Below are 25,447 nucleotides of genomic sequence, written 5' to 3' on the forward strand. Positions count from 1 at the left end.
AGCACCTACTCTGTGCCAGACACTGTGCTGAAGACTGGGGATAAATAGAGTGAATGAGTCAGATACTTTGCCTTCATGGAGCTTACATTCTAGCATGAGTTCAGGCAATAAACAGATAATCATTCCAATATCTTTTTAGTCATAGACTCCAAGAAGTGCTATAGAAAAGGGGTAGGTGGTGTTAAGAGATCCTGGGGCATCTGGGGAAATTGACCTAGGAGCCACTGAATGGAGCAAAGTGACCTGAGTGCCACAAGGTGGAGAGAGTGACAGGAGACTGGGTTAGGGAGGCATTGAGAAGCTGGATCACGCAGTGTCTTGAAAAGATTCCATTTTTCCCAGTTGTTCCATTTTCTCTGAAGAAATGGGAGTTTCATAGCTTTTTGTAACAGAAAGATTGTGAACCGTGGAGAAAAGCACGGAGCTAAGCTGAACTCTTGGCTCTTCCAGTCTACAGATGTATGACCTCAGGTTAGGCAAGCCATTTAACTTCTCTGAGCCTCAGATTTTTCTCCTCTTTCTTCCTTTGTTCAATATTTTTAGAGCACCTATTATGTGTCAGGTGATTTTCTGGACACTGGTGGTATTCCAGTGACCAAAACAGAACAAACTCACTGAGTTGTTATAAAGATTAAATGAGATAATGCATATAAGACATTTGGTACCACGCCTAGTCTATTGTATCTGCTTATTAGATGGTGGATGTTTGATTTTTATTTAAAATTAATCAAGGAACACTTTCTTAATGTTGTTCAGTATATCTGGAACCCCAAGTAAATAGCGGGTAGAATTTTCCCCTTCAGTCCAAGCGTCCCCATTCTCCTTTTCTACCACCTCAGAAACCTGAGAGGCGTCCTTCATTCCTCTCTCTTTCTCATAACTGATAGCCAGTCAGTCACCAAGTTCTGCCCTTCCTGTCTTCTATATCGCACAGATGTATCTGCTCACCTCCAGGCCCCATTCACTGACATAGTTTGGGGCTCTTAAACTCATACCTGTCTGACAGACATTGTTAATTGCTTATCCAACATACACATTTCTTCCTTCTTCCATTCTAAAAACATTATGATTTTGTTTGCATCTGTAATGTGTATAATCTCAGATTACTCACTTTCTGAGCCTCTTTTCCACTTAGAAGACACAGTTCTGACCAAGGAGATGAAAGCAAAAGTCTCCTGGAGGTAAAAGAAATAGAAGTAGAGCCTTATATCTGTCCTGAGTTTTTCTTTCTTTGAACATGGATGTGATGTTTGGAGCTGTGGGAGCCATCTTGGACCATGAAGTGACAACCATGAAGATAAAAGCCAATGTAATAGAACAAAAAGACAAACAAAAACCGCCTGGATCCTTGGTGAAATATTAACAGCAGTAACTGCTGACCTTTGTTTTTCTTGTGAGAAGAATAAACCCTTCTTTTGTGTAAGCCACCATTATTTGGATTTTCTGTTACTTAGAGTCAAACGGATTCCAAATTGTCTACCTGTTTTATTATAACAGCCTCCCAACTCGCCTCCTCCAGGTTTAGCTCTCTAGTTCATCCTCTGCATGGCAGCCACAGGTATGTTGTGAAATACACAAATCTGATCACTCCTGTGCTGAAAGCTTTTCAAAGTTTTCCCATCACCTACAATAGTCCCTGGGCATTGTGCTATTTTCTGGCTAATAAGGATTTTCAGACAGCATCTCAGCATCTGATCAGCTTTTTTTTTTTTCCTGATGAATATTGAGATATTAATCATTCAACTCATGTGACACTGGTGTTATTGCAATAGTGTTTTAAATAAAAGTATAATTTAACTTTACCTGAATTTGAAGAAAAAAAGAAACTAAAGTGAAATTTAAGTAACTGCTGACTTTTGAGTAATTTTTCTTCACCCAAGGGATATTATTTCTTAATGATCACTCTAAGGGAATTATTAGGGAGATATTACAATTATATTTATTTATTTATTTAGGCTGCATTGGGTTTTCATTGCTGCGTGCAGGCTTTCTCTAGCGTGGCGATCGGGGGCTACTCTCTGTTGCGGTGCGCGGGCTTCTCATTGCAGTGGCTTCTCGTTGTGGAGTGTGGACTCTACGCACACGGGCTTCAGTAGTTGTGGCACACGGGCTCAGCAGTTGTGGCTCGTAGGCTCTAGAGTGCAGGCTCAGTAGTTGTGGTGCATGGGCTTAGTTGCTCTGCGGCATGTGGGATCTTCCCAGACCAGGGCTCGAACCTGTGTCCCCCTGCATTGACAGGCAGATTCTTAACCACTGCGCCACCAGGGAAGTCCAGATAAAACAATTAAATGCAATATGGGATCCTGGATTGGATTCTGAACCAGAAAAAGGACATCAGTGGGAAAATTGGTGATATTTTAATAAAGTCTATAGTTCTATTAGTAGTGTTATATCAGTGCTGATTTAATGGTTTTGATCATTGTACTGTGGTCATGTAAACTAATGAAGGGCATACCACATTCTCTGTACTATTGTTTTCAACTTTTCTATAATTCTAAAATTGTTTCAAAATAAAAAGCTTTAAAATCACTTTAAGGTTAAGAAAAAAATTATAAAACACAAGAGATTAGTTTTTAGTTATGTTTTTATTCTAGAGAGTATGGAATTACTCCCTGTTATGAAACATGATGGCATTAGCACCCTTATAATTCTTTTTATTTTCTCTTCCCAAACTTACAAATTTTTGTTATTTTTATATTGTCAAGATTTAGAACGTTGATGTCTTTTTTGGCAATCAATCATAATTATTACTGGAGCTGTTTAATCTTAATTACATATTTAAATAATTCTGTGCTCACCACTAGTTCTTTTGTTTCCTGAATTTTTAATTTTGATTTATCTCTTTGTTGGCTGGATTTCATAAATAACTACTATTTTCAAGAATGTCTTATTGCTCCTGTGTTTCCTGGACTCACATTGATAATGTCTGGGTGTTGCCATTTCATTCATAAAAATGAACATGGCTGGGTATAAAATTATGGGGTTTTGGTTTGGAATTTTGTAGACATTGCTCTACAGTTTTCTGTTATTGAGGCTTTAACAAATTTAGATAGAATGGCAATGACTTTTTTGATATACTGTTTTATGACATTTAATACATGTAATTTTTATATAACCACAACCAGAATCAGAATACAGAACAGTTCCATCATCCCTCCCAAGTTTCCTCATGCTGCACCTTTATAGACAAACCTTCCCTCAAAACCAGAAAGCCCTGACAACCACGGATCTCTTCTTTGTCCCTGTAATTTTGCCACATAGATGTCACATAAATGAGATGATACAGTATGTAACCTTCTGATACTGACTTTTTTCATTAAGCATAATGCTTCTGAAATACATCCGTATTGTTATGTGTATCAACATTTCCGTCTTTTTTATTGCTTAGTGGTAGTATGATCCACAGTTTACTTATCAGTGGTTGAGGGACAGAGTGGCTGTACCATTTCCTTCCCACCAATAATGTATGAGAGTTCCAGTTGCTCTGAATCTTCATCAGTAGTTAATATTGTTGAGTTTTTCCTTCCTTCATTGTAGCTATTCTAACAGGTGTAAAATGGTATCTCAATACAGTTTTAATTTGCATTTCCATAGGGGCTATTGATGTTGGGCATCTTTTCATATGCTTATTTACTATTCATAGATCTTTTCTGGTAAAGTAGCTGTTAAAATATCTGGCCTATGTTTTTGTCTTCTTATTGTTTAATTTTGAGAGTTCTTTGTACATTTTGAATACAAGTGCTTTACAAAATATATGTTTTGCAGTATTTTCTCCCCATATGTAGTTTGTTTTTCATTCTCTTGCCAGAGCAAACATTTAAAATTTTCATGAAGTTCAATTTATCAGTAATTTTTCTTAACATCTTTATTGGAGTATAATTGCTTTACAATGGTGTGCTAGTTTCTGCTTTTTAACAAAGTGAATCACCTATACATGTACATATATCCCCATATCCACTTCCTCTTGCATCTCTCTCCCAACCTCCCTATCCCACCCCTCTGGGTGGTCACAAAGCACCGACCTGGTCTCCCTGAGCTATGCAGCTGCTTCCCACTAGCTATTTTACATTTGGTAGTGTATATATGTCCATGCCACTCTCTCACTTTGTCCCAGCTTACCCTTCCCACTCCCCGTGTCCTCAAGTCCTTTCTCTACATCTACATCTTTATTCCTGTCCTGCCCTTAGGCTTTTCAGAGCCTTTTATTTTTTTTTAGATTCCATATATATGTGTTAGCATATGGTATTTGTTTTTCTCTCTCTGACTTACTTCACCCTGTATGACAGATTCTAGGTCCATCCACCTCACTACAAATAACTCAATTTCATTTCTTTTTATGGCTGAGTAATATTCCATTGTATATATATGCCACATCTTCTTTATCCATTCATCTGTTGATGGACACTTAGGTTTCTTCCATGTCCTGGCTATTGTAAGTAGAGCTGCAATGAACATTTTGGTACATGACTCTTTTTGAATTATGGTTTTCTCAGGGTATATGCCCAGTAGTGGGATTGCTGGGTCATATGGTAGTTCTATTTGTAGTTTTTTAAGGAACCTCCATACTGTTCTCCATAGTGGCTGTATCAATTTACATGCCCACCAACAGTGCAAGAGGGTTCCCTTTTCTCCACACCCTCTCCAGTATTTATTGTTTGTAGATTTTTTGATGATGGCCATTCTGACTGGTGTGAGGTGATACCTCATTGTAGTTTTGATTTGCATTTCTCTAATGATTAGTGATGTTGAGCATCCTTTCATGTGTTTGTTGATAATCTGTATATCTTCTTTGGAGAAATGTCTATTAAAGTCTTCTGCCCATTTTTGGATTGGGTTGTTTGTTTTTCTTGATATTGAGCTGCATGAGCTGCTTGTAAATTTTGGAGATTAATCCTTTGTCAGTTGCTTCATTTGCAAATGTTTTCTCCCATTCTGAGGGTTGTCTTTTCGTCTTGTTTATGTTTTCCTTTGCTGTGCAAAAGCTTTTAAGTTTCATTAGGTCCCATTTGTTTATCTTTGTTTTTATTTCCATTTCCCTTGGAGGTGGATCAAAAAGGATCTTGCTGTGATTTATGTCATAGAGTGTTCTGCCTATGTTTTCCTTTAAGAGTTTTATAGTGTCTGGCCTTACATTTAGGTCTTTAAGCCATTTTGAGTTTATTTTTGTGCGTGGTGTTGGTGTTAGGGAGTGTTCTAATTTCATTCTTTTACATATAGCTGTCCAGTTTTCCCAGCACCATTTATTGAAGAGGATGTCTTTTCTCCATTATATATTCTTGCCTCCTTTATCAAAAATAAGGTGACCATATGTGCATGGGTTTATCTCTGGGCTTTCTATCCTTATCAGTAATTTTTTTTTTTTTTTTTTTTTTTTGCAGTACGCCGGGCCTCTCACTGTTGTGGCCTCTCCTGCTGCAGAGCACAGGCTCCGGATGTGCAGGCTCAGCGGCCATGGATCACGGACCCAGCTGCTCCGCGGCATGTGGGATCTTCCCGGACCGGGGCACGAACCCGTGTCCCCCTGCATCGGCAGGCAGACTTTCAACCACTGTGCCACCAGGGAAGCCCCAATCCTTATCAGTAATTTTTAATGGATCATGCTTTTGGTGTCATATAAATGAACTCTTTGCTTAACTGAAGATGATGAACATTTCTCTTATGTTTTCTTTTCTTTTTATTTTTAATAAATTTATTTATTTTTGGCTGTGTTGGGTCTTTGTTGTGCGCGGACTTTCTCTAGTTGTGGCGATCGAGGGCTACTCTTCATTGCAGTGCACGGGCTTCTCATCACAGTGGCTTCTCCTGTTGCAGAGCATGCACTCTAGGCATGCAGGCTTCAGTAGTTGTGGCACGTGGGCTCAGAGGTTGTGGCTCATAGGCTCTAGAGCGCAGGCTCCGTAGTTGTGGTGCATGGGCCTAGTTGTTCCGCGGCATGTGAGATCTTCCTGGACCAGGGCTCAAACCTGTGTCTCCTGCATTGGCAGGCTGACGCTTAACCACTGTGCCACCAGGGAAGCCCCTCTTATGTTTTCTTTTAAATGTTTTTATGTTTTACATTCTTCTGTGATCATTTTGAGTTAATTTTTGTATAAGATGTGCAGTACCAGTTGAGGATTATTTTTATTTATTTATTTATTTATTATTATTTATTTTTGGCTGCGTTGGGTTTTCATTGCTGTGTGCAGGCTTTCTCTAGTTGCATATTTATTTATTTTTGCATGTGAATGTCCAATTGTTCCAACACTGTTTGTTGAAAAGACTATCTGTTCTCCATTGAATTGCTTTTGTAACGTTGTTGAAAAGCAATTGACCATATTTATGTGGCTTCCTCTTCTATACTCTCTATTCTGTTCTATTGATCTATGTGTCTGTGCTTTTGTTAATACCACTATATCTTTATTACTGTAGTTTTATAATAAATGTTAAAATTGGGTGAAGTGAGCCCTCCAACATTGTTTTCTTCATCAAAATTGTTTTTACTATTCTAGTTCTTTTGCATACTCATATCAATTTTAGAATCATCTTGTCTTTAGCTACAGAAAAATTCCTGCTGCAGTTAGTTTGGGGATAATTGACAACTATGTTGTCTTTTAATCAGTGAACATGGTATATCTTTCCATTTATTTCGGTCTTCAGCATGGAATTTTCAGCATACAGATCCCATACATGTTTTGTTAGGTTTATGCCTAAATATTTTACTTTTTAAGGATTTATTGTAAATAGTACTATTTTTAAAACTTCAGTTTCTAGTTGTTTATTGGTAGTATATAGAAATATGATTAATAATAATCTACATATTGACCTTATATTTTGTGACCTTGCCAAACTCACCCATTAGTTCTAGAAGCTTTTTCTTTCTGTATATTCTTTGGAATTTCCTATATAGATAATCCTATTGTCTGTGGATAGTGATAGTTTTATCCCTTCCTTTCCAATTTATATGCCTTTTGTTTCTTTTACTTGCCTTTTTTCAAAGGCTAGGACTTACAGTACAATGTTGAATAGGAATAGTGAGAATGGACCTTCTTGCCTTGTTCCCAGTCTCAGGGAAAGCATTTAATCTTTCACCATTATGACATTTGCTGTAGTTTTTTGTAGATACCCTTTATCAAGTTAAGGAAGCTCCCTTCTAATCTTAGTTTGCTGAGAGTCTTAAAAAAGTCACAAGAGGATTTTGGGTGTGGCTTAAGTACTTTTTCTGCATTAGTTAATATGATCATGTGGTTTTTTCTTTACTATGTTAGTATTGTGGATTACATTGATTTTCAAATGTTGAATGAGCATTGTACTCCCAAGATAAACCTCACTTGGTGAAGATCTACTGTGTGGTTGTGTGCCTGTTTGTGTGTACACATATATTATATATAGATGTATATATGTGATTTGCTAATAGTTTTTGAAACCATATGAGCCTGGCGTCATATTGTTCAGAATGTTTTTAACTACTTATTTCATTTCTTAGACATAAGAGTATTAAGGTCATCTATTTCTTCTTGGGTGAGTTTTGGTAGTTTGTGGCTTTCAAGAAATTGGTCCATTTCAACTAAGTTGTTGAATTTAAGTGTATAGAGTTGTTCATAGTATTTTCTTATTATCCATTTATGCCTGTGGGGTCGGTAGTGCTATTCTCCGCTTCACTCTGGATATTGTTAATTGTCTCCTCCCTTTTATTCTTTGTTAGTCTGGCTAGAGATTTATCAATTTTATTGATATTTTTACAGAAGCATCTTTTGGTTTGATCAATTTTCTCTATTTTTCTTATTTTCAATTTCATTGATTTCTAGCCTTAATTATTATATTATTATATCCATCTTTATTTTTTTATTATTCTTTATTTTTATTTCTACCTTTATTATTTCCTTCCCTCTGATTGCTTTGGGTTTATTTTGCTCCTCTTTTTTTTTCTAGTTTCTTAAGGTGGAATCTTAGATTGTTGGCTTGACACCTTTTTTTTTCACATATATGCATTTAATAATGTACAGTTTCCCCCTTAACACTGTTTTAGTTGTATCCCATAAATTTTGAGATGTAGTTTCATTTTCCTTCATTTCAAAATTTTCTAATTTCCCTTGAGACTTCCTCTTTGACCAATGGATTATTTAGCAGTTATTTTTGTTTGTGTTTTGTTTTCTTTTGATCGTGCCACGTGGCTTGTGATTGAACCTGGGTGGTGAGAGCACAGAGTCCTAACCACTGTGAAACAGCAGGGAAGGGGGCAGGTCACAACCTTTGAAAGAATGACATAGCCCGAGGACATGACATAAACTGATTAGAACCAAATGGGTCCAAGATGGCGGCAATTCGACTTCCACCAGACCTTGAGCCTCAGTATACACCCCCCTCACTTTATCAGCAAGCTTTCCAAGGCCAACCATAAGGATCAAAAAGTGGATGGTGCGGGGCTTCCCTGGTGGCGCAGTGTTTGAGAGTCTGCCTGCCGATGCAGGGGACACTGGTTCGTGCCCCGGTCCGGGAAGATCCCACATGTCGCGGAGTGGCTGGGCCCGTGAGCCATGGACGCTGAACCTGCGCGTCCGGAGCCTGTGCTCCACAACGGGAGAGGCCACAACAGTGAGAGGCCCGCGTACAGAAAAAAAAAAAAAAAAAAAGTGGGTGGTGGCCCAATTCCTGGAAATCCCCACCCCTTCCTGAAATAGCTGGAATACTCCTCCCACTCATTAGTCTATGAAATCACCCAACCCTATAAAAACTGACAACCCCACACGCTGGTGCCTTTCTCACCTCCTGAGATGGCCCACAGTCTGTCTGTGGGGTGTGTTTCTCTCTATATAAATCCACTTCTTACCTATCACTTTGTCTCTCATTGAATTCTTTCTGTGATGAGACATCAAGAAACTGAGCTTCATTAAGTCCTGAAACCAGGTGTGTGCTCTTTTGAATACTTTTTAGTGTTCCATTTAAATTTTTCCATTTTTATTTTACTATGTCTCTTTGTATAGGGTTTTTAGTAGTTGTTCTAGGGATTACAATATACATACATACTTTTAACAGTTTGCTAGGATCAAGACGATGTGGTGATTGATTCAATGTGGGGGTGGGGAAAGGAAGGAGTTAAGTATGACACTGAAGTTTCTGGATTAGGTAACTTGGTATAAGGTGATGTCATTCACTACTAGGGTGAATTTAAATGGAGGAGAAGATCTAGGGGAACTGAGTATTGTTTGGAACATGTAGAGTTTGGGATACTTGTGAAACATTCAAGTGGAGATGTCAGAAGGCAATTTGTCACATGGGTCTAAAGTTAAGAGAAGGGTCTTGGGCTTAAGGATAGATTTGGAAGTCTTCAGTTGTATTTGGCATCTGTTGTTTTTGCCACTCAACATTTGTTTACTTCTGGCAACCCATCCCCAACTCTGGACCTCATGAGAGGCACTAACCCACTTTCAACTCTACAAGTGGGCCCTGGGTAAACTCAACTAATTATCGTTCCATTCCTCCTGGCCACAGGGATTCAATGTTCAGGGTTAGATTTGTAACTGAATTTAGCCAATGAGAATGAGGTCCATCCAATACTTCTGTCCCATCATCTTGGGGAGACACACTTTCTTTCTAATTGGAGTTAATCTAATAGGAAGTAAGATCTGAAGATGCTGCTGCCATCTTCCTTCCCGGAAGAAATAGCTACCTGAAAATATGTCAGCAAGGGAGGAAGCAGAGCTGAGGGATGTTGGGAATGAGTGGGTCCAGGGGAAATTAAGCCCCTGGGCAATCTGTTCTCAGTCTCTGGACTTTTCAATCGTGTGAACCAATACTTCCCATAGTTCCTAGATTATGTTTGATCAGGCTTTCTACATCTTTCAAATGAGAGTTCTGACTGATGCATAAGCATCTAGTGGGTATAGAAGCTGTGGTGGTGAATGAGAGCGTGTCAAGAGAGAGAAGAAAAGAGGGAGCCCATTTAAGGAAAAGGGGCCCATGAAGGAGCATGAGAGGAGTGCTCAGAGAGACAGAGGAGAGTCCTTTGTCTTGGAAGGTCCAGAAAGTGAGTGATTGAAGAAATAGAGAGTAATTAGCAGTGTAAAATACTTATGGGGTATCAGTCAAGATAAGGACTGAAAAGGGCCCTTTGGATCTATCAACAAGGAGGCTGTTGACAAAACAGTTGTAGTTACCAGGCAGGAAGGATCCTCTGAAATCATTACTTTATACCCTCTTCTGAAGATGAGGAAATTGAGGCAATACCATACTTAGATTTTTTTTTTTAACAGCTACAAGATTACAAGTAGCGATCAGGGCTTTAAGGGTTCTTAAAGATCACATTATCCAATACTTAAATCTCTTGCACAACATCTCTCTGAAGCCTGTGCTTAAATATAACTATTGAGAAAGAACTCATTACTTCACAGGCCTAATGAGAAACCTTAAATCTGTTCTCTTTATACCACAGAGCAGACACATGACAGGAGAATGTATGCATCCTGAGTTGATCCCTGGAAAAGCTGGTTGTATTTGGGGAACTCAAAAGATTAAGCCAGACTTTTGAGTTTTTAGGAGGCCTCTACCCCATCGAATAATCCAGTCACTGTTCCAGATGAGCCCAGCCTTTGAGTCACCTCAGCCCAGAACTATGTGAGTGAATAATAACTTCCAGGTCATACCAACCTCCAGCCATTTAGGTTTTCCCATTTGAGACCCCGGATTTCATGCAGCAGGAACAGGTCATATGTGCTATGTCCTGTCTGAATTCCAGACCTCCTAAGAATCTGCGAGTATAATAAAATGGTTGATTTATTATGCCGCAAAGTGTTCACGTGTTTTTTTCTTTATACAGGAGCAGATAGCTGGAAAAGTAAGTATTGTTATTATTATCCCATTTTACAGATGAGGTAACTGAGTTTCAGAAAGATTAAACAACTTGATCCAGGTCCCATAGGCAGCCAATGGCAGAGCCAGTATCTGAACCCAGGTCTGGCTAATTGCATAGCTTGTTGTCTTCCAATTATCCTAGATACCTCCTACTGAGTTAGACCCCTTGACAAAACCTCCCAAGCCTCCCATTACTGTTCTTCAATCTGGAGACCATCCTTGACAAATCTAGAGTTCAGTGACTAAGATGTGGTTAGAAAAACAGCCTTTATGAAACATCTGATTCACATTCTTTTCAAATAATTGAAAAATATTCACTCTGCAATCAGTTCTTTCCTTATTTTATTTTCTCCTCCACACCCCCAGGCAGGAGCCAGATACATCTGCCAAGCCTGACAGATCTGCTCCTCCTCTCCCCACACCACCCAGTGCACAAATACCCACTGGCCCCCATTAAATCCCAATCAGGCTTGGAGAGAGCTGATTCATCCCCCTCCCCTGCCTCCTGGAAAGAGTTAGGGATGAGCAAATCACTTATTGGAGTAATTCTGGGAGCTGAGGCAGAGCCGTGGCTGGAAGCCACCCACTAGCTAGAAACCCAGGACATCAATCAACCAAACTGATTTTTCCGCTGCTGCAGCCATTTAAACAGTTATCTTTGCTTGGGGCTTTGTCCAAAGTTACTCAGCTAGTGGGTTCCTGGGTGATAAGTCACCGCAGCCTCATTCCACTGTCTCTGTGTCCTGGGGCTGCCTCTTTACTCACTTCTCAAGAGGGGTTGAAGTTCATTTGTTGCACTCTAAAAAGAATAGAGCCTGCACGGCTTGCGCACAAGTTCTGGTTATAGCAGGAAGATGAAAAAGGAGCCAGAAGTCTGTTGGGATATTAATACAGTACTTCTCGTTTGACGCCCTGCTGAGGCACGGGGAGGACGTTTCAAATTCATTTCATAACGCCCCCTGCTGGTATCCTTTCTCAACTACTGCAGATGCCTGATCCCGTTTGGGGGTGGGGGGGTGCAGGGAGAGGGGAGCCCTTAGTCCACACCAACCTCCTTCCCTCATTTTACATATGGGGAAACTAATGCCAGAAAGAAAAACGGGATTTACTCAAGGTTGGGATTTACTCAAAGTCTATGTTAAGGTAAGAACTAGTCTCTCTGTGGCTAGAACTTTTTTGTAGGACCCAAGAATGCCCAGCACATAGTAAGTGCCTCTGATTGGCAGTTCAGCATGAAATCTGGAAGCCCTGGTTTCTAATCCAAGCTCTGCCACTTAATAGCTGTCACGAGAAGGTAGTTTTCCCAGCCTCAGATTTCTCATCTGTAAAATAAGGGTAAAAAGACAGAGTAAAATGGGATTTTATAAGAATTCCTTCACACATCCATTCAAAAACTACTGAGTATCTGCCATATACCTTGCTGGGCACTTGGAATGTAACAGTGCATAGGACATTGCAGTAACTGTTCTCTTTGAGGGTGGTAGTCTAGTGAGAAAATTAGATGACATATGTGAACGCACATATGTGAAATTCAATTGTTGGAAAAGAAAACATTTTCCCTTTGATTCTTCCCACTTTTCAAGTATCAGAAGGCTTGGGGCCTTGCCCCAGCTGTATCAGTCTAGGAATGTTGATGACCTGAAGAGATTAAGTTATCTGAAGGTCAAGACCACATAAATCTTTGTATTCTCCAGTGTGCCTGGCCCCAGGATGTGCTCAGTCAATATTTGTTTGGCTCCATGTATGCCCCAAATTCTGGCTCGCTCTGCCTCCCGGCTGCCAGCAGATTGCTGTCCGTGGTACTGAAAAGCAAATTCCTGCTTCTCAATATGAGGCAGCGCAGGTGCTGAGGCAGAAAATGGAGCCCAGGGGAAGTGAGTAGAGAGGGGAAGAATGAGCCAACTTTTCACTGGCTAATAGTGACATCTTCATTTTGCCATATCTTGGAATTCAAAGCTGATGTTTCTTTTTCAGCTGTCCCCACTTGCATTTCTTGCTAGCTGGAAACACTGCAGGTATAGGTTAAAAACCACACAGGGTGATAATCTCTACAATGCTGGGAGGTACTGGGAGCCCATAGCCCTATAAAGTCCTATTTTAAAGTGTTGTTGAAAATTGGTGGGCCCCTTTTCCAGCTTATTCCTGGGCTAGGAAAAAGCATCAGTCATAGATGCCTCCCCCAGCTGATTTCATCCATGTCTGTCACCCAAGAATGTGGGCAGATCTGAGTCAGAACTGGCTATGGGGAAACCAGAGACGTAGGGCCTGAGATTCACAGTCTGGAGTTGGGTGAGTTCCAAGAGTTCATTTTGACCAGTATTTCATGTGATAATATGTTTGTTCATTCATTCATTCTATAAATATTTATTGAGTGCCTACCATGGTCTGGCACTCTTATAGGAACTCCAGATACAGTCAAGTACAAGAAAGACAAGGTAACTGACTTCCCAGAACTTACATTCCAGTGGGGGAGACATACAATAAACAAATGTACAAATGAGTGTGTAGTATAATTCCAGGCAAAGGATAGATAATAATAGGAAATGCTCTCTTAGATAAGATGATTATGAGAGACCTCTTTAAGGAGTGACATTTGAACATAAATGTGAACTAACTGAAATAATGAGACATATAAATATTGGGGAAAGGCAGTGTTCCAGGCAGAGGGCACAAGAAGACCAAAAAGATGTGGGAAGAAGATAGCATGTCCAAGGAACAGCAAAGAGGCCAATGCAGATGGAGCAGATTTATCAAAGAGGACATTAGAAAAGGATGGGTAAATACACAGAGACCAGATCTGTGTCTTGAGGAGGACAAAACAAGATGTTCAGAATAGAAGAAACACTTACAAAATGACAGTGACTGCTGCACCTGCCATGGATAAACCACAATAGTCTGGATGCCACCAGGGACACAAGGATAATTAGAGCTCCTGATATATAGATCTCACCATGTCTAAAGATCTAATTAATGGAGGCTAGTGGGAGTTAGTGATGTACTATTTATTCAGCCAACATTTTCTGGGTACGTACTATGTACCCAAAGATCATTGGGTTTTTTTTTGTTTGTTTTGTTTTGTTTTCACAGAACGTCCAGACTGAGTTTATCACAGAGTTAGTTATGTAAGAAAAAAATTTTGATAAGGAAAAACATGACATTTTGTTCTTCTTAAAATAACAAGGACTTCTAATATCACAGCTTTGGTTTTGCTTCAATAATGCGATTGCTTGTATTTTATCGTTACAGCTTGGGAATTTTTTCTTTAACATCTTTATTGGAGTATAATTGCTTTACAATGGTGTGTTAGTTTCTGCTTTATAACAAAGTGAATCAGTTAGACATATACATATGTCCCCATATCTCTTCCCTCTTGCGTCACCCTCCCTCCCACCCTCCCTATCCCACCTCTCTAGGTGGTCACAAAGCACCGAGCTGATCTCCCCAAAGATCATTGTTTAATACTAGTCTTTGCTCTAGGAGCTGAGGAGAAGAGGGAAGGAGTCAATTGATGGAACCAGAATGTTTAAAGGCAAGTAAGAAGCTCCAGAATAGCAGAAGCTCAGGCAAAGCCACTTGCCTCTGATTTCTATCTGCTCTCCAATAGGGCCTCTTGAGAGACAGGAACAACACTGGTCTAGAGTAGGCTGCACCTTAGAAATAGGTACTTTAGAAAAGCACGCCCACCACTGAGGTTCAGTAACAGGAGTGAAGCAGTGTGGGCTACTTTCTGCCAGACGGCACAGGGAAAGAAATGCACATTCCAGGCATCTTTGCTAAGAATATGAAGTAGTTGGAATTTCCTTATCATCCCCATAAGAAGACTACCAAGTCCCCAGCAAAATCCTACCAGACGAGAAGAGTCCCTCCCTCACTGGTCCTAGGTTGCAAGGAATTTTATACCCCCGGCCTTGTTGCTGCACAATCATCAGCATCTTTGAGATTTTGGCAGAATAATGTCTATTCATCTGACAAATAAGAAACTAAAGCTTGGAAAGTTTAAGCAACTTACACAGGGTCACAGAGTGCTTAAGGGATAAAATAGGACTCAGTCTCAAATCTGTCTGACCCCAAAGCCACTTGCAGTACAATTTTTTCTTGGATCTCAAACATAAAGTTCATGTTTGGCTTTTTAAAAAATGACCAGTCCCCCACAGAGCTAACTTTGATAATGGTAGCGCCTGATATCTCTGCTTCTTCCACGGCACAGTCTTATTTTTAATCTCTCTTAATCCTCCCAACAATGTTGGAAGGTAGCAGTGATAAGAATACTAGCAAGCACTTATTGAACACTGAGTCTGTAATAGGCACTGTCCTAAGCATTTTACATGTATTAATTTATACTTGCAAAAACCCTGTGAGGTAAGTGTCATTATTATTCCTATTTCAAAGGTAAGAAAATTAAAGCCCGGAGAGATTAAGTAATTTGCCAAAGATCACACAGCTAGTCAGGGGCTGAGCGAGGCAGTCTGACTCTGGAGCCCTTGCTCTTAATCACTGTACTTTGTTGACAAAGTAGCTGCTACTCAGAGAGGTACGCTACATAGTCCAGAAATGGTGATCAGACTCGAGCCCAGGATCAAACCCCAGCATGTTTCCACTACTCCACACTGTTTTTCTCAATGGTAAAGCAGAAGAAAGGAGAGGAGCTGTTTTGAGACACCTCCATAGAGGCACAGTGATTTAACACTGCCAAGGAGCCCTGCGGGGATTTACTTAAATGATGATCTGCACTGCACTGCTGTCTGATATTCCCTCCCACTTACTTTTCTCAAATGTGGAAACTGCGTTTCTCCATGCACCCTCCCTGGCACGTAAATGCTTCACCAAGGGAGCTGAACTTTTCTGTACGGATTTGGGGTGTTCAGAAAACTCTTTTTTTTTTTTTTAATATATAAATTTATTTACTTATTTATTTATTTTTGGCCGCACTGGGTCTTCGTTGCTGCGCGCAGGCTTTCTCCAGTTGCGGAGAGCGAGGGCTATTCTTCCTTGCGGTGCGAGAGCTTCTCACTGCGGTGGCTTCTCTTGTTGCAGAGCACGGGCTCTAGGCGTGCAGGCTTCAGTAGTTGTGGTGCAAGGGCTTAGTTGCTCCGTGACATGTGGGATCTTCCCACACCAGGGCTCAAACCTGTGTCCCCTGCACTGGCAGGTGGATTCTTAACCACTGTGCCATCAGGGAAGCCTGAAAGCTCCGTTCTTAAATGCCATTATTGCAGGGACTTGTAAGGATGACTCAGAGAGAGAGAGGCTATAATGGAAAATTAATCATTTTATCTGGGCTGGATCCCAGGCTGAAGACTAGGAATTAGACTGATAAAGGCCCTTCTGCAAGGGCTGTGGGGAGCCCTGAGCTGTTGCTGACCAGTTATTCAAAGGGAAGTCAGAAACAGGGCCTCCCAGCTGCCCTTCCTGCAACTTTCAATATTCCTGGATGTGCCACAGAACTGGGGGCGTGAGGTGTGCCTCAGAGGGTTTATTTGCATGTGTGCTGCTGTGGTGACTGTGTGTGTGTGTCTGTGTGTGTATGAGAGAAAGAGAGAGAGAGAGAGAGTGTCTGGAAGTGCTGGCTGGTGAAAACAATCTGTGTACGTGATTATGTTAGTTTGTGTGTCTAACTATCTGTCCATTCCTCTCTGTGTGTGTGTACATCAGTGTGTGTTTGGTGTGACTATGCGTGTGGGCCTGAGGATACTTGTGGGTCTCTGGGTGTATATTTCTGAGGACCTTTATGAGGGGAGGAATCTCAACGTGTAGTTGGAAAATGATAAGTGTCGGTGGGCTAGGATGATGCAAGCAGTTACAGGGCAGGTATCTTGATGCTGCTGTGATGTAGGAGAAGAAAAAGAAATGAAGGTTAAACCACTTAAAACCTTTACAATTTTTTCCTCTTGAACTGGGGAAGATTATCTACTATTAATAATAATAATAGCAGTTTATAAATGAACAAGAGTATTGTAGAACTAGTCATACCAGCTCCATTAGAGAGTATTTACTCTATGTCCTCTTACATATATTAGCTGGGTTCTCATCACAACTCTGTGCTACCACTATGCCCTGGCTCATAGAAGAGGCAGCTGGGCTCAAGTAACTTGCCTGGGGCCATGCAGCTGGGAGGAGCAGAGCCAGGAAGAGAGCTCCGGTCTGACTACAGAGGCTGAGATTTTCCCACCTGCCTCAGCTCCAGCCAAGCCCCAGCCCTGGCAGGGCGAGCCCCAGAGTATGAAGCAGAGTGATGTGGTGGCAACAGCTGAGTTCTAGGCCCAGCTGGCCCTTCCGTGGTTGAGCAGCCTTACGACAGTAGCTCCTCCTCTCTGGACCTCAGTATCCCCATCACTAAAATCACAGTTTGGATTCATTAGTCTGGTGAGTTCTACCCGCTCTGACAGTGTGGGCCAAGGGGCAGCAGTTTTGTGGGCGGCTCCCACGCCACCTGGGGAGTGTTGACCTGCAAAAAGGCTCAAGGCAGGGGGTGTGGGGCGGGGGAAGTGGGGGCGGGGGCGGAAGAGATGTGTGTCCGTCCGGCCTATGGCACTTTTCTTCTTTCCTTCCTCTATGCGGTGGGTGCGCCTGCTCGGTCCCCAGCTCCCAGTCCCACCTCCTTCTGCTTCTTTATCGTGTACCTTCCTGGACCGCAGAGGTGAAAACTATTTTCCCTAGACTCCTGTGCAGCTAGGGTTCTGGGTGCAAATTAACGTTCTGCCAATAGACTTGTGTGCGACCGACGTGATGGAATGAAATGGAGGCCGTTTTGCCGCTGCTTTGGCCGCTTCGTCCGGCCAGAGTAGTCATGGGGGTGTGGGGGTCCTGCAACAGCATCTCAGGGCCCAGTGCCTACCCCCGGGAGTGCTGAGAGGCTGGCCCCAGCTTCCAGACCCCTGGGTCATAAGGTGGTGGTGGGTTCGTGAACGCACGACAGGCAGGGGTTGCGTCCTGTTGGTCTACTTTCTGGCTGTGTGGCTGGAGGCCCACAGTGCTCTGGAAGCGCTCCCGGAGGCCCAGTCTACTCCTCCAGCAGTTCCATACCCACCTCTCCCCCAGCCAACACCGATTAAAGTTTCCCAGTTCCCTATGTTGAACCTCTTTTTGCTTATAAAAGCCAGGGATGTCTCCTGCTTCTGCAGTGCACCTGACCCATCACCACGGCACACTCCTACCCAGTCTCCCAAACCCAGCCTCGGTCTCCAGCTCCAGGATGATTTCCCTGATCCACCAGGCTGACTTGGGAACCTGTCTTCTGTGATTCCACAGTCACCCTTATCTCAGACTTTCCTACGTGCTGCTGAAATTACCTGTTTACTTTCTGTCGTCCCCTCCAGACTGCAGCCCCCGGAGGCAGGGACTGGGTCTTCTCAGCCATGCATCTCAGTGTTGAGCAGAGAACCTGGCCTCTGGCAGCTACTCTCTGGGAGCGATTTTTGTGGAATGAATGTAGAAAAGGTAGCAACCTGTCAGTTCAAGAGGATTTAGGAGAAACTGTGAGATTCATAGATTAAGAAGAAAAGCAATTTAACCTTCCCTTTTGGCAAAAAGAAACTCCCTTCTTAAGAGCTGTTATTAGGAACCATGTGTCTGGTGGAGCTTGTGGGCGATGAGGGGCAGCTCTCAGATCAAGGGTCTCGTTTCAGGTCTAATATCTGGGATCCCCTGGTGGACCTCTCCTCCTGCTGGTGCCCAGGCTTCTCTGGAGGAATTTCAGAACTGATGGTTTTGCAGAGACAACTTGATGAGGGAAAACAGCTCTGGCTTTTGAGGCAGACTCCTGGCTCTACCACTTACTGGCTGTGCGACCTCAGGCAAGTGACTGCACTGCCCTGAGCTCAGTTCCCCATTTGCAAAGTGGAGTTAATGACACCTAAGTCATAGGGCTGTTGTGAGGGATAAATGAGGTGTTTTAGGGAAAGTACAATACCTAGCACCCAGCAGGCACCTGATACACGGTGGCTGTGATAAGGTTTCAGTGATTTGAGATTTAAGGCTTTTCCCTTTTTCGTTTGGGCAGAAACATTTCCCATCACTGACCTCTTGTTGCACTGTGGCTGAGGTCAAGAGGGGGCCCCGTGTGTGTTCGTGAACGTGAGGCCTGTAGTTCAGGATTCAGAACACAGTAAACAGGTGTCCATTCTTGCCAAATGCTGGTTGGATTCTGGTTCAGGACCTGTTCCCAGGTGGCTGGAAGTGACAGAGGAGCATCATGGGAGATGTGACACAGCAGAGAGGGGCTCACACTTTGGAGTGAGACAGACCTCGGTGCAAGTCCTGGCTTCACCCCTAATGTGCTGTGCTACGTGGGAGCTCACTTTACCTCACTGGGCCTCAGTTTCTTCACCTGCAAAGTGGAACTTACAGTGCTTCCCTCAGAGGGCTGCTGAGAGCTTATTAAAGACCATTTGTTCCTGGCATCGTGCCTGGCACAGTGAATAATGGCATTTATGCATGTGTTGCTCTTGGGCATCAGTGAGGTAGGAGTTCACAGCGTGGGCTTTGGCATCAGATTAACTTGAACTTGGGTTCTTTTCCATTTGAGGGCTGTGTGCCCTTAGCTGAGTCACTGCATCTCTGAGTGTAGTGTCTTCCTCTGACGGAAGAAGGCAATAACACACCCACCATGGGGGTTTGCTATAAGGATGAGATGACGTAACACATGGAGGTGACTCAGTAGGGTGAGGGCCGTCAAGCAGATGTGCGAAAGCTATTAGCCACAGTGATGAAGTCCTGCTGCCAGCCGAGGCGAAACAGGAGAGGACGGGAGGTTTGGCCCATTGGGAAAGGGAAGTTCTCTCCAATTGCAGTTCATCAGCTCAGCTGTTGGTATCTGTCTGCACTCTTGGCTGAGAAAAGGAAACACAGCTTTTCCTCTGCCTTCTCGTTGCTACTGGAGAGCTTTCCTCCACCAGGAAAACAGACACCTGCTTCCCCAAGGCCTTTCCTGCCCCCTCCATCTTCACCATTTTTAAGTGTAAAATTTAGTATCATTAAGTACATTCATAATGCTGTGCAGCCATCATCGGCCTCCATTTCCAGAACTTTTTCATCATCCCAAACAAAAACTCTGTGCCTTTTAAGCAATAACTCACTATTTCTACTTCCTCCCAGCCCGTAGTAACTTATTTTCTACTTTCTGTCACTATGAATTTGACATAATGTTTCGAGGTTCATCCGTGTTGTAGCAAGTGTCAGAACTTTATTCCTTTTTATGGCTGAATAATAGTCCATTGTACGCAGAGTACATTTTGTTTATCCATTTATCTGTTGACAGACGCTGGCTTGTTTTACTCTTTTGGCTATTGTGAATAATGCTGCTAAGAACATTGTTGGACAAATATCTGCTTGAGTCCCTATTTTCAATTCTTTTGGGTATACACCTAGGTGCAGAATTGTTGGGCCACATGGTGGTTCTATATTTAACATTTTGAGGAACCACCCAACATTTTTTCCACAGCAGCTGTACCGTTCTACGTCCCCCATCACAATGTGCCTGCCCTCATAGTTTACACTCCACCAGGGCGTACAGGTGATAATCTGACAAACTGATGTATCATATCAGCCAGGGACAAATGCTGTGAAGATAAATAGAGCTGGGCAAGGGATCAGGACTGCTGGGGCAAAGGGTGGGCAGGGGGTCTGCTTGAGGAAGTGACATCTAAGCCAAAACCTAAATGAAGTGATGGACTGAACAGGAAGGCAAGGGGTGTTCCAGATGGAAGGCACAGCACGTGCAAAGTCTCTGCAGTAGGAACGTGTTCGGTGCGTCCGAGGAGCAGCAGGGAGCCAGAGTGGCTGCAGAGCAGTTAGTGGGCAGGAAGCAGAGGTGGGCAGAGAACAGGACCTGCAGGTGAGGGCTGTGGATCTTATTCCAAGTGGGATGAAAACCACTGGAGTGTTTTAAACAGGGGTGTAGTATAATCTGAGTTAACATTTTTGAAAGAACCTCTCTGGCTGCTGAGGCCACAGGGCTGGGGTAGTCATCCAGGAGAGAAGTGATGGGGGCCAGCCCGGGGCAATGGAGCCACAAACAGTGAAGATGTGTGCTGACTTGGATGTGGGGCAAGAGAAAGAGGGCGGTCAACGATGACTTCTCAACTCTCCTTGCTGCCACGCCTTTGCCTGAGCTGTTCCCTCTGCCCAGAATGCCCTTCCCTCCTTTTGCCTGGACAATTGCTACTCCTGCATCAGTTCACCTGGCTCTCACCTCCCTGACTCTGCTCCTCCCCAGGCCCCCACTGGGCTGAGTTGGGACCCCTTCTTCTGTGTTCCCACAGTGATCCCAGTCTCCTTCCAGTCCTGTACTCGTCATAACTCTAGGAATGGCCTGTTACTACATCTGCCCCCCAACCTGGACTGAGTATGAGAGAGAGAGAGAGGGAGAGAGAGAGAGAGAGAGAGAGAGACCGAGCATTGCTACATCTTAAGCACAGCTTCTGACTTCCTCTGTCCCGTGGGGGCCACACACAGACGCGGCTCCCATAGCCAGCAGCTGGTGCAGGTCCTCTGAGAGCTGCACTGGGCACACTGTGGCGTGAAGACTGGAAGCTGAGCAGAGGGTGGGGACTAAATTCCTAACTTCCACTGGAATCCTCCCGAGTGAACCACATCAGCTGTCCCCACCTTCCAGTGCAACAGGTGGATAAAGGAAATACACAGATCTTTGTGAATGAGACGGAACAGGGTGGGGAGAAGCTGGGAAGCAATACAGCTCAGGTTGGGGCACAGCCTGGAGTCCATGGGCTCTGCCGTTTTCTAGCTGCACCACTTCGTACCTTCACGCAGCCTCTGTCCCTTAACTGTAAAGCGGGGTGGGAACCGCATCTAATTGCAGGGTTGTTGGGAAAATCAAGTGTGTTAATAACCGTGAATGGTTGACAACAGGGCCTGGCATGTAGGGCGGCCTTCAGAAAAGCTGGCTTTATTTTTTCACTTGTCTATCTTCTGCCAAGTTCTTCCTTATTCCTCCCCAACAGAACGGTTTGAGGGCTGGTGGTTTCAAATACCTCCTTCTCTTCAGCCTTTGCTTTTGGTTCACATCAAGATCTCAATCAGAGACGTGTGCCCTGAGGACACGGCAGAGCTCAGGTTAGTCCTGACCCTGCATTAGGCGGGTGCCGTCCCCCTGTCTCCAGATGACTCGGGGGCCCAGGGAGGCCAGGAATCCACCAGTCACTACCAGGTAGTCGGCGGGGGCATTGGGATTCGAGCCCAAGTGAGCTTGTTCCAGTTCTGTGGTTTCCTATCCCACGTGCTGCTGCCGTGGGGCCTGCGACGTGACAGAGCATCGCCAAGCCTGGAGGGGGTGAGCTTCAGGATGAACTCCTCTAGGACTAGGGGAGAAGGCTGTTCCTGGCCTTGTCCTGCGTGTGTGTAAAGGGCATTGCAGAAGGAAAGGAAAAGCAAGTGAATGAGCCATTTGCTCTTGCGGCTGACAATAGACTCGGGGGTGAAGGATATGAAACATTAACGACTTAAAGCAGGATTTTCTGCAGCATCTCTACACTTGCTGTTTTTACTTCTCTTTATGATGAATAATAGTCAAGAGAGGCCCTACGCCTCTATTCTTCCAGTGCCTGCTGGCTTCTGGGAATGGGTACCCCATATCTTAGGGCCTTTCTCTATTCGAGGTTATTACCAAGAGCTTATAGAGGTAGAGGGGAAGAGGAGGTGAACAGTAAGGAGGACAGAGAGCCGCTGGGGTGAGGATTTGGCTTTGGGGGTTAAGAAGCTACCCCAGTTCCCAGATCCCCAGGTGGCAGTGAACATTCTCTAGCCAAGCCCTCTGGGTCGCCAGGAAGGGAGGTGGCCTGAGGTACGGCCAGGCACTCCCTGAACTGGGGCCACGGCCACGGCCACAGCCACGGCCAGGTACTTGGGGTCTTTGCCTCTGCCTGTCAGACCCTACATGCTGCCTGGGAAATGGGACAAGGAAGGAAAGGGGGACAAGATCAGATTCCAAAGAGTCCTCTCTGGAAGGGAGGAGGGAGACCTCATCTCAAAGCTGGAGGGGGATGTGTGGGAGTCGAACTTTGGGGCCCGAAGGGCTGGGTTCAACTCCTTCTCCCTCTCTGTGTGTCTGGGGCCTCCCTGAACTTCAGCTGCCTAATCGGTTTGAGGATGCATTGCGGTATGCAGACCACCTGTTGCTTGTTGTGAGTATACAGTGAACCGTGCAGAAGTGTCTGAAACGTAGTAGGTGCCCAGTGAACGGCCCCTCGCATCTTCCAGCTTGTAATGAACCAGGTGTAGAGAGAGGACGATGCCCCGGAGAAGTGTGGTGCATCAGAGCGGGAATGACATCACTGATCATCAAGACCAATGGTCATGGGACATTCATCACGTGCCGTGTCGCACGTCCTCTTGTTTCAGCCTCACAAGATCTAGATACTGTTATCTCCATTTTACAGATAAGCAAACTGGAGCTGAGGCTGGAAACTTGTCTATGGTCTCTCCCCTGGTGAGCGAGAGCTGGGAATCAAATCCACATCCTAAATAGTGTAGCCTCTGCTATACTGGGCAGGTGGAGGAACATTCCCAGAGAAGGAAGGGTGAGGGAGTGAGCAGGGTCAGATGAACCTGGGTTTGGATCCTCGCTTGGTGACTTACTTGCTGTGTGTCTTTAAGCAAGTTTCTCAGCCCTCTAGCCTCTTTTTCCTCATCCGCAAAATGTGAATAATATTCACTACATGGCCAGGTCATGGAGATTAAACCCAGCAAGGTTGGCTAACTGCCCGATGCAGCATAGGTACCCACGAAATGGGCAGCCCCTGCCTGACTTGTGAAACAGCCGTGCCGCCCACCATAAACTGCTTATCTGCTGTTGACTGAGGGGAGAAGCATGTTCTCTTCCAAACTCAGAGACCCCCCCCATGTTCTGGAAGGTATTTGTAGCCATGAAGAGTGCAGCCTTCAAGCTGCTGCTGGCATGGGGCCAAGGTGCACACGAGGGGGGTTTGCCTCCCCGCCTGGAGTGCGTGCAAACGCACGTCGTGGCCCAGATTTTGAGGAGGATTTCATGATATTCATTCTGTGTTGCCGCCAGAGAAAAGTAAACCGCAGCTCCTGGCTGCTGGGGAAGGGCTGTGCTTTTGCCAGGGCTGGTTGTGCCTGGCACCAGCTCAGACATGTACCGGAGTCGACTGTCGGTTGCAGGCAAATGTACACACAAAAACATTCCAGCACACGCATGCACCAGCCATGCACGCAGCTGCCACAGCACACAACACAGGGCCACGCACGCCCCTGCTGGCTTCCTCTGCCTCTTGTCTTTCTTCTCACAGGACTCTTGCAGCCTCTGTCTCTGCATCTGTTTGTCGTGTGGCTTCTGAGTTTGTCTTGTGTCCTGGCTTCCTTATCCCTCTTCCTCTGTCTCTCTGTTTCTACCTGTCTCTTTGGGCTTCCTCATCTCTGAGAGCTGACACTCTCCTTGTGTCTCTGTGTTTTTCTGACTCGTTCTCCCCTGCTTTGTCTGTATCCCTCCCTGTCATCTGACACAGTCTCTCTGTTACTGATTCTCTCTGAACCTTTCTGTTTTGCTCTCTGTTTCTTTGACTCTCTCTCCCTCTGTCTGTGTCCATCCGTCTCTCTGTCTGTCTCTCTCTGACTCTCTCATCTCGTTCTGTCTCCATCTGTCTCTATGTCTAGTTGTCTGTCTATCTCTATCTCTGTCTCTATATCTGTCTGTCTGTCTCTCTCTCTGAGTCTCTCTCTGTGTCTCTAACTCTTCCTCGCTCTGTCCTTCCCCACGTCTCTCTCTCTTTTTCTGTGACACTCTCCTGGAAATGCATCAAAGACTGAAGTGGCCGGATTTCAAGTGACAAACAGCACTACACCCAGAAACCACCCCCTCCCAGCGCGGCTGCCTGCCTCCTCCACACGCTCGGTCACGAAGAGAAGCCTATTGTGCTGGGCCCAGGGAGTTCGAGTTGAAGGGCCCAGGGGTCTGCGTCTCTGACTGCTCTGAGCTACTTTCCCATTGGCTCTGAGCAGCCTGTGCTGAGCAAGGACTGAGCGACAGGGGGAGGTTCTAGTCCATAAAAGCGGGGCTGAGGCACCAGAACTGCCATTCTAAGGGGCTTTGGCTGTGCTCACAGCCACCCCTTTGGCACCTCCTTCTGGACCAGAGTCAGGACCATCCTTGGGTCTTCCGGCCACCTGCAGCCACCACCCTCCCACCTGCTCGGCCAGAAGCTGCCCAGGGACAAAGGGGAGCACAGGTAATATCCAGAGGGTGTTGGAACCCTCTCTCTTGGTTTTATTTATTTTTCCTGATTCTCTGAACCTGGAGAGGGTGGGAGCTTGGGCTGGGGAATTTCCGGTTTGGGTCTGATTATCTGGCAGAGGTAGTAAGAGTTATGAGGCTAGTTTACAAAAGCCGTATCAGTTTGAGATGGACTGCTCTTTGGAACTCCCCTCTCCGTACAGCCCTGTCTTAAACAGACGGGTCGCTCCCTCCCAAGAGGACCACTCCTCGGTTTCGGCTGGGGATGGGGGTCTTCGTTCCCTGGCAGGCTGCCTCCCCATGGTGGTGCCCATGCGAGAACGGGATGCCCTGGGTGGAAGAAGGGAGAGGTTTAGCTAATCAGAGTAATTTTAAAGGTCAGTGATTCTCGCTGGACTTAAGAACAAGAGCTTG

Source organism: Leucopleurus acutus (genome assembly GCF_964270905.1).
Source record: "Leucopleurus acutus genome assembly, chromosome: 16".
NCBI lineage: Eukaryota > Metazoa > Chordata > Mammalia > Artiodactyla > Delphinidae > Leucopleurus > Leucopleurus acutus.